This window comes from Panthera uncia, chromosome F2 (genome assembly GCF_023721935.1).
Source record: "Panthera uncia isolate 11264 chromosome F2, Puncia_PCG_1.0, whole genome shotgun sequence".
NCBI lineage: Eukaryota > Metazoa > Chordata > Mammalia > Carnivora > Felidae > Panthera > Panthera uncia.
Genome location: NC_064812.1, coordinates 68,602,551 through 68,611,670, shown reverse-complemented (window position 1 = coordinate 68,611,670; position 9,120 = coordinate 68,602,551). Strand labels below are relative to the sequence as shown.

General features: G+C 45.5%; 1 long non-coding RNA gene across 4 annotated transcripts; it reads right to left on the bottom strand.

Moving 5' to 3' along the window:
- Positions 1-339: 339 nt before the first annotated feature.
- Positions 340-9,120, bottom strand: LOC125924662 (uncharacterized). 4 transcript variants are annotated; one of them, XR_007458507.1, is made up of 5 exons: positions 8,802-9,120; positions 6,720-7,160; positions 6,121-6,185; positions 3,090-3,152; positions 340-563 (listed from the first exon to the last, which is right to left on the bottom strand). It is a non-coding gene; the product is annotated as an uncharacterized LOC125924662 (long non-coding RNA). The 4 variants fall into 4 exon arrangements; XR_007458505.1 differs by lacking the exon at positions 3,090-3,152 and having other exon boundaries at positions 8,802-8,872; positions 8,974-9,108; XR_007458506.1 differs by lacking the exon at positions 3,090-3,152 and having other exon boundaries at positions 6,720-6,859; positions 7,063-7,160; positions 8,802-9,094.

The window sequence follows — 9,120 nt, the reverse complement described above, 5'->3', positions numbered from 1 at the left end:
AGGGCCCGTGGAAATGGTGGGGGCCAGATCCCTGAGACCCAGGACGCCAGTGCAGAAGATTGGCTCTTACTCTGAGTGAGTTAGGAAGAAGCTGGAGAGTCCTGAGCAGAGAGTAATAATAGAAGGGGACCCGGGTTTCTAAAGAATCACTCCCGCGTGGCTGCATCGTTTAAGATCTGGTCAAGATCATCATGGTTCGTGAGTTCGATTCCCGCATCGGGCTTTCTGCTACGAGCACAGAACCTGCTTTGGATCATCTGTCCCCCCCTCTCTCTGCCCCTCCCTGCTCACGCTTTCTCTCTCTCAAAACTAAATAAACATTACAAAAAAACAAACAAATCGCTCCATCTCCTTCATGGGCAAGAGGCCACTGGGGAGCAAGAAGCAGGTCACAGGTGAGGAGTCTGTTACAACACTCCAGGTGAGAGATGGGGGTGGTCATGACCATGGCAGTGTTGGCAACAGGTGGCTGGACTTCACGGTCACCAGTCAGATGAGTTAGTTAGTTGGTAGACGTCTTCACGGCCGAAGGATCAAGTCGTCACCGGTGGACCAACCTTCCACTGTGCAAAGGGGGAAAACCAGGCATTAAGTCCTTCCTGGAGTGATGCAGGACCCAGTAATCATCAAGTATTAAAATATAGAATTTCTGTCAAAAAACTGAATTTTCCTCCAATCAAGTGTTCAGAGCTAATGTCTAGTTTGCAGGAAATGTAGGTGGCGAAAAGACAAAATCAGAAAGGGGGCAGTCTGTGGGACAGGTGACCCAGTTTGTCCAAAAACAGTGATGGAATTTTTTAGATTAAAAGGATGGGGGACTGGTTCAGGAAGGTTTTCTGCCTCCAGCCCTGGTTCGCACTCCACGTTGACAGCGCCTTCTGGAATCCACCTCCCCTGAGCTGCCCTCCCCTCCCCACACTTTCTTTATTCCTTGCCCCGGATTCCTATTCTGCTCAATGCATTTTCTATTTCTAGTTATTTTCCTTCTGTGTCATGCTGTGAATTTATAGAAGAGATTATTCGCTAGACATTTCTGAGGATCTCAATTCTCATTTTCCACCACTCCTGCTCTACAACCGTCTATTGCTGGTAGGGGTTTAGACAATAGGTCTGAATTCGAAATATGTCTGAATGTGTCTAAATTTTATTTGAATGTGTCTGTCCTCTGAGGGGAGATTTGTGGGGATTTTCCATCCTCTAGTTTTCTCAAAAGTGGTTTCCATGGGTAATTTTTCCATTCACTATGCTGATTGATCTATGATTAGTCACCTTGATCTGCCATAACAAAATACCATAGACTGGGTTGTTTAAACAGCAGAACAGAAATCTATTTTCTCACAGCGTTGGAGTCCAGAATCTGAGATCAGGGTGTCAGGATGCTTAGATTCTGGTGAGAGCTCTCTTCCTGGCTTGCAGACACTGCTTCTTGCTGTGTGCTTGCAGGGCAGAGAGAAAGAGAGCAAGCTCTCTGATATCTCTTCTTTTTTAAAAAAAAAAAATTTAATGTTTATTTATTTTTAACAGAGAGAGAGAGAGAGAGAGACAGAGCATGAGTCGGGGAGGGTCAGAGAGAGGGAAACACAGAATCTGAAAGCAGCTCCAGGCTCCGAGCTGTCAGCACAGAACCCCATGTGGGGCTCGAACTCATGGACTACGAGATCATGGCCTGAGCTGAGGTCGGAAGCTCAATCGACTGAACCACCCAGGTGCCCCTCTGATATCTCTTCTATAAAGGTATCAATTCCATCATGAAGGCCCTACTCTCATGACCTCATCTAAATCTAATTATTTCCCAAAGCTTCCTTTCCAAATGCCACTACATTGGAGGGTGAGGGGTTCAACAGATGAATTTTGAGTGGCCACAATTCAGTCCTAGCTGTCTATTTGATTTTCAGGGAGAAAGGTGTTTAAAAAACGACCCTGGTATCATGATCCCAGCCCCTGAAATATGATAGAATTTTCTGCTGTGCTGTGTGTGGGATACAAGAGAAAAAGAAAATCAAGGATGAATCTACAGTGTTGAGTCTGAGCAACACGAAGGATGGAGTTTCCGTTTACTGAGGTGGAAGGGAAACCAGGATTTCAGTTCTACGTGTTAAGTTTAGGACGCTTATGAGGCATCCAAGTAAAATAAGCAGGCAGACGGGAGCCTGGAGTTCAGGAAAGATCCAGGCCAGGATATAAATTTTAAAGTAGCCATGCTCTGTTTGGAGCCATGAGATGAGAGAATACCAAGTAGGTCAACGCAGAGAGAGGAGAGAAGAAATCCGAGGACTGGACTCGGGGCAATCCAATGCGTAAGAGTCAGAGAGGTGAGGATAAATCCACTCAGATGAAGAAGCAGTTGCTAATGAGGTCAGAAGGGAATCAGAAGAGCATGTCTTCCAAGCAAAGCCAGTGTTTTCCTAAAGAAAGAGGGACAATCTAGTTCCAGGGCTCAGGCACTGGTCACATCCCTGAATATGGAAAACTTAAGTTGAGCCCACAAGATGTGTTTCTTATTCCTCTTAGACTTCACATGCTCCAATGTCTTCATTCAAGAACCGTTTACAGTCCAGGCTTTGAGTCAGGCAAAGGACGACAAAGTCAATAATTCTGGTCTCTCCTTCTCAGGAGCTGGCTCACATTTCAGTGCAGGAAAAAGGCAATAAATTAATAACCTCCACCAAAGGCCAGAAACCCTGCAGAAGTCAAGGTCTATATAGAACCCAGTGTGGCTAAGGGTCAAGGTAGATCAAGTGCCCTTACAGAGAGTGTTTGGCAAAATCGAGGAGTTGGGCTCTAAACCGTCCTAGGTCCAATTGCGTGGCTTTGGGCAGGTTACAATCTCTGAGCATCTGCTTCCTCATTTGCACAATGTGCATAATAGCAATAATCATAATTTATGCTACAGGATGTGCTCATGAAACGGATGTTTATCAACTGCCCAGTATGGGGACTATGCAGGTGCTCGGCAAATGTCAATCCCCTCCCCACGTTTTTGCCCTTGTACCTCTGAGCTCTTCAAGCACAAATAGGAGGTGAGTGTTTTCAGGTTGGATAACGAAAATTAAGATAACAGGAGTTCAATTGCAAGTTAAAGGTCATACCTTTGGAATGAGTTGAAGATTTAGGATTAGGAGAAAGTGTCCACAAAATAACTCGCCTACAGTCTTCACAAATTCAAGGTCATGAAAGACAAAGACCGAGGAATAGATTCAAGGACACTAAGAAGACATAAATACCCGGTGTGATTTTGGGTTGGATTCTGGATCGCCCCCCCTCCCCCCCCCCCCCCCCCACATTTCTTTATTTGCTATAGACAACAATAACAAGACAATTGGCAACATTTTCATCAGTTGTGTTGATGTTGATAATTATACAGTATTATGTAAGAGAATGTCCTTGTTATTAGGGAATATATATTGAAGAATTTAAGGGTAAAAGACGGCACATCTGCAAATTTAATCTCATGTGGTTCTAAAAAAGAATGTGTGTGCACACGTACATACATGCACATACACTCATGCAGAGCAGAGAAAGAGAATGATGATGCGAATGTGTAAAACGTCAACGGTTGGGTAATCTCGGTGAAGGACATATGGAAATTCTTTGTATATAATTGCAATTTTCCTGGAAGACTGAAATTACTTCAAAATATTTTTTTTTTTTAAAAAGAAAGCTTCTACTATGAAAGGCAAAGCAAATGACTTTTTATGTCATAACGATTCAGGAAATCCTACCCAGGAAAAAAAATCAAAATTGGCAGCCAAACTCTGGAGTGGAAACATTAACATGGCCCCAGCCAGAGACCTGGCAAGGTTCAGAGAATTCTGGAGGCCCCAATTAGAAGTAACGGGAACTGAACTAGTAGTATCTCAACAAGGTTCATTAGTACAGCAACGGTCCTTTCTTAACATAGAGTTCAACGCAAGGGCACTGCTTGTGTGGTTTCCAAGAGGCCCTGAAGCCACCACATCCTTTGTCAGAACTTTCTGTTTGAGAGCAAAGAAAAGGTAAGAGCTTAATTGTAGTACCAGACCAGCAACAATCCACACACATCTGATTCTACCTGTCAATCGCTGGTTTGGGAGAATGCCTTCCAGAAAATTATCTACTGTGGTTACTCCGCCACTTTTCAGAATGCTTTTATTCATGTAAAGTAGAAGTCTGTAAACCTTACCCAAGCTATTTTAATTGCAACTTTTCAAAATCTAAATGATTCAGCCCTCCTTAATTTAACATGTACACTCAATTCTTTGTTTCTGGGAAAGAATCATTACATAGGATATGGCAAGTGTATATATATGTACAAAAGGAAAATGTGAATTAATAATCCTACTGTATTTATTATATTACATTATGTATAAAATACAATTACATATATTTATGTATAAACATATTATATATAACAAATAAATATGATAAGCCCCTGGGAATCAGTTAAAGAGTTGTCAGAATTAATAAGAACAGGTACAAAATTCACACACAAAAACCAGTGGAATGCCTGTACTCCAATTCCCCAACACACGCCCGATAAAAAAAAAACCTGTTAAAAATTTTAAAAGACATCCTCTTCTGATCAGTTCAAGGGATGCATGCTTAAAACTTTCCATTTAAGAAGGTAAACAAATAAATTCCATTGAAAAGTAGTAATAGACAACAAATAACTAAGAAAAATCCTAATGAGAAATGTATATGAAACTACTTAACTGAATTCAGAGATATAAAAGATACATTAGGGGCGCCTGGGTGGCTCAGTCGGTTGGGCGTCCGACTTGACTGTGTCATGATCTCATGGTCCGTGAGTTCGAGCCCCGTATCGGGCTCTGTGCTGACAGCTCAGAGCCCGGAGCCTGCTTCGGATTCTGTGTCTCCCTCTCTCTCTACCCCTCCCCCGCTCATGCTCTGTCTCTCACTCTCAAAAATGAATAAATGTTAAAAAAAAATTTTTTTTAAGATATATTGTATGCTGCTGTATGGAAAAAGCTAAACATAAAGATGCCAGCTGTTCTCAAATTAATTTGTAGGCTTATTGTGTTCTCTATAAAACCCATGTTGGGGTGTGGGAGGGTTCTGAGGACTCAACAAAATAATCTAATTAATCTTAACATATAAATAGGAAAAGATACCATGTACACCTGAAACCAATATTATACAGTATGTTAAACTAACTGGAATTTAAGTCAAAAACTTGGGGAAAAAATGATATCAAAACAAATTCCTTATAAGAAGGCCAGTAAGAGAGAATTGGCCTTACACTGAAATATATTACAAAGACCTTATAATTAAACTAATGGTACTGGTATAAGAATAAGTAGAAATTAAGGAAACAAAATAGTACAAAACGGATCACGGTGTTTACAAAATGTAGTATATTTTATAGACAGTATTGTAAACAAGGAGAAAGAGATGATTATTTGATAATGATGCTAGAAAGACCATGTGTGGGATTTCTAGACTTAAAGAAAAAGGTTAACAAACATTTAAAGAAAACTATCTAGGTCTGGACCATAAGAGTCTCCTGAATGTCCCTTCTCCCGTGAAGACACCGAATAACAACTCCACATAGAACAGTTCCCTCAGAGAAATCCAGAGACCAGCAGAGTGGTTCCTATATATCAGGACAATGCAAAAGTACCCACATCAAAGTGACCAGGAGGGGCCCCTGGGTGGCTCAGTCAGCTGAGCACTGGACTCTTGATTTCGGCTCAGATCATGACCTCACGGCTCGTGAGTTCGAGTTCTGTGTCCGCCTCTGCACTGACAGTGTGGAGCCTCCTTGGATTCTCTCTCTCTCTGCCCCTCCCCCGCTCACACTCTTTCTTGCTCAAAATACATACATAAATACACATTAAAAATATATAAACAAACAAAGTGAGTAGGAAAGGCTGAGACGTGCTCCTGCCATAAACCCTACCGCTGGCACACGATGATGGCGCTGGGAGGGAACAACGCCTCTCCCAGCCTCTCCCCGAGGACCCAGAGGTTTAGACAGCACATCCAGTGCCCCAGCTCCTAGGGCCGGCTCCCAGGGATGGGCCCCCAGATCGCCTAGCTCTGAAAACCAGTGGGGTTTGCACTCACAGTCCTGCAAGATGACAGCAAACAGAAGCAGTTACTAGTCAGACGTGCACTCACCTCAGCTGATCCACAGGGCTCGGTGTGGAGGGGGCATGCGGACATGCAAACCGTCCAGCCTCTCCCTGGAAGGAATTTGCACACTTTACAAGCTGCTGCTTGAGGACCCTGCCTCCAGTTAGCACCCATCTACGTGCAGAACGCGGATCCGTCCCAGACCCCGAAGCGGCCGGTGGGCACATCCCCCACCTCCCCTCTGGTTCACTCCAGCAGTGAAACCAAAGTGCCAGTTATCTCTCAGGAAGGAGTTGGTCCACACAGCTAGTGCCTCAACATTTACAGCCATCAGCTGAAGGATGGGCCCCTAAATCGCCTACTTCTCCTAACCAACAAGGCTTGCATTCACTAGTCCCAAAGGGCTATTAGCCAAACAAAGAAGCGGTTTTTCAACAGGCGTAGGAGCATGTCCCATGACTCTATGCTTGGGCTTAACACAGAGGAAGCAAGGGAAAATGCCCACCTCCCAGTTCCTCCCTGGGAAGGACTTAACTACATACATTCCCAGCTGCTGTCTGAGCATCCGTTACGAAACAGCCTGCATCTACTTGGGAACTACAGGCCTCCCCTTTGGTACACGGACAGTCTTGGCACACCCTCACCTTCTGGGAGCCGCTAAGAGAAAGGCTTGAGAGTAGACCGGGAGCTCAGACCAGGCTGATCGACTTCCAGAAGCCATCCCAGTAGCCAGGGAGAGGTGTTGCTTAACCCTGGTAACACTGTGTGTTGGATGCCACTGGACCTTGGGAAGATGTGGATTTAAAAAGTAGGGCTGATGTCCATTCCCTGATGTGTCGGGGGGTGGGGGGCCCTTTCGGTGACCGTTGCTTGGCTGCCTCGGGCACTAACCAGCAGCCAGAGTTTCTATTTCATCAGAGGAAGTGAGGAGATTGTCAGCACAAAAAGCAGAGTCCTTGCGAAAGAGGCATGCCCTTTCACTTTTACCTTGCAGTGATGGCGGCCGGCAAGCCAGTCATACAGCAACCTGATCGAATGCAGATTGCCGTTGGTCCCAATCTGATAAACTCTGTTGGGCCTTGGGTCTATGAATAAGGAGTAGTAAACAGACAGATCTGACTCTCAAACAGTGGCTCCAAAATCCAAGCACGAACTGAGGGCTGAGATCGGATGTCGGGAGACTTGTGGTCCATGGATGCTTCAGCTTTCGCTGATCATCAAAGGGACAGGGATTGGGGGATCGTGCGCTCCAGAGTATAATGTCTACGATTTTTGCCAAGATGCCATCTGAGTCTCAGAACCATAAGCGAAGGGAAGTAGGAAGGCAAATCTAAGTAAGGACTTCCTAGGGGCATTCAGAGATGGATGAGCCACACGGTCACCTGGCCTAGGCACAGAAGGCACAGGTGGTATAATAACCACATTTTCTAGCTTCTAAATTGATGCTTGACATTTGGGCTTTCCTGACCGGGGAAAGACCGCCCCTGTCAGCACTAGCTAATTCCTAGAGGCAATAGCCCCTACTCACCACCCACATGCTTTAGTAGTGCCCTACTCTTTGGGACAATATCCCCCATCCTAATCACCCCAGGGCCAGCCATTACACAACAGAGGTAGCCCCTACCCACTGAGCCTGCTGAAATTGTGTGAACTAGCCCAGTGCTAAACCTGCTTAGCCTTCTTACCCTGCCTTGCACACTCCTACCAACAAAAGCTGCGATAAAGCCACTTGCCCACAGTTCCCTTACTCTCTCTGCCTGTGACCAATACCGGTGCTTCCCTGGGTGGCCCTGCATGGCATGACATCCCCCTTCCTCTTAGAAACTACAAGTAAGAAACTATCTTTTCAATGGCAATTGTCTTCTGATCTGCCGACCTCCCCGACCCTGAATAAAAAATAAACTCTAGGGGCGCCTGGGTGGCTCAGTCAGTTAAGCGTCCGACTTCGGCTCGGGTTGTGATCTCACGGTTTGTGAGCTAGAGTCCTGCGTTGGGCTCTGTGCTGACAGCTCAGAGCCTGGAGCCTGCTTTTGATTCTGTGTCTCCCTCTCTCTCTGCCCCTCCCCTGCTCACGCTCTGTCTCTCTCTCAAAAACAAATAAACTTAAAAAAATTTTTCGTTTTAAAATAAACTCTACATTTTAAAACAGTGGCTGATGGATAGACCGTCAGTCTTGAGGCTAACAGATTTTAATAGCTGTATCTCAATGTTTTGAAAAGGCCACAGTGTCTAAGTGGCCCCACACTTGGACATAGACAAACTCACAAATGCAGAGTTGAATTGATCCCCTCCCAATGCATCCGGTGCCTCGTGGGCTTGCTCTGGGAGGATCTGTATCTTGGGCAGAGCACAGGGGTATTAATCCACTCCCTGCACAGACCCCAGGACTGCCAGCCGCACGTGGAATTAGAAGCTACCTAAAATGGTTATTTTAAGGGACTGAAGTGGGGAGGGGGGCAGTCATTAGACAGCAAAAGCTAACGGAAATACTGCCTGGCGCCCATGAGGTTAGCACTCCCTCGACCTGCAGGTGGTGAGTTCCACCCAGATCTGCACCCCTTTCCTGCACCAGAGAACTGGGTGAGCCTGATGGCGACCACAGATGTGGCAGCAGTGGTGTCCAGCCCTAGGAAGCCACTGCATCATCAGGCCACTGCAGTGCACCCCATCCTGAGAATGATTATGAGTGCTGGCCCATTGAAAAGGGAAGCAAGGATCTTTGACACCGTTACAGGTACGAGGGACTCGGAGGAAGCCTAGTCCATCAACCTTCCTTCTCTAGACACATAGGGAAGGACTAAAAGACAGGCATCACTGTATTGCTATTTTAAGTCCATTGGACATCACAGCCTATACACAAGATCAAAATGAGGCCACTTCCCCCTGAATTTAACATACCCGGTGGGTACCGGGCAGGGCAGTCTTCACCGCGCATGGGCACATTCTGCTCGAGTTCAATGATCACCCGCAGTAGACACACACACAGGCCAACGCTTGGGCGGGAGCCTGAGCTTATACATCACTCAGTGAATCACAAAGCCAGGC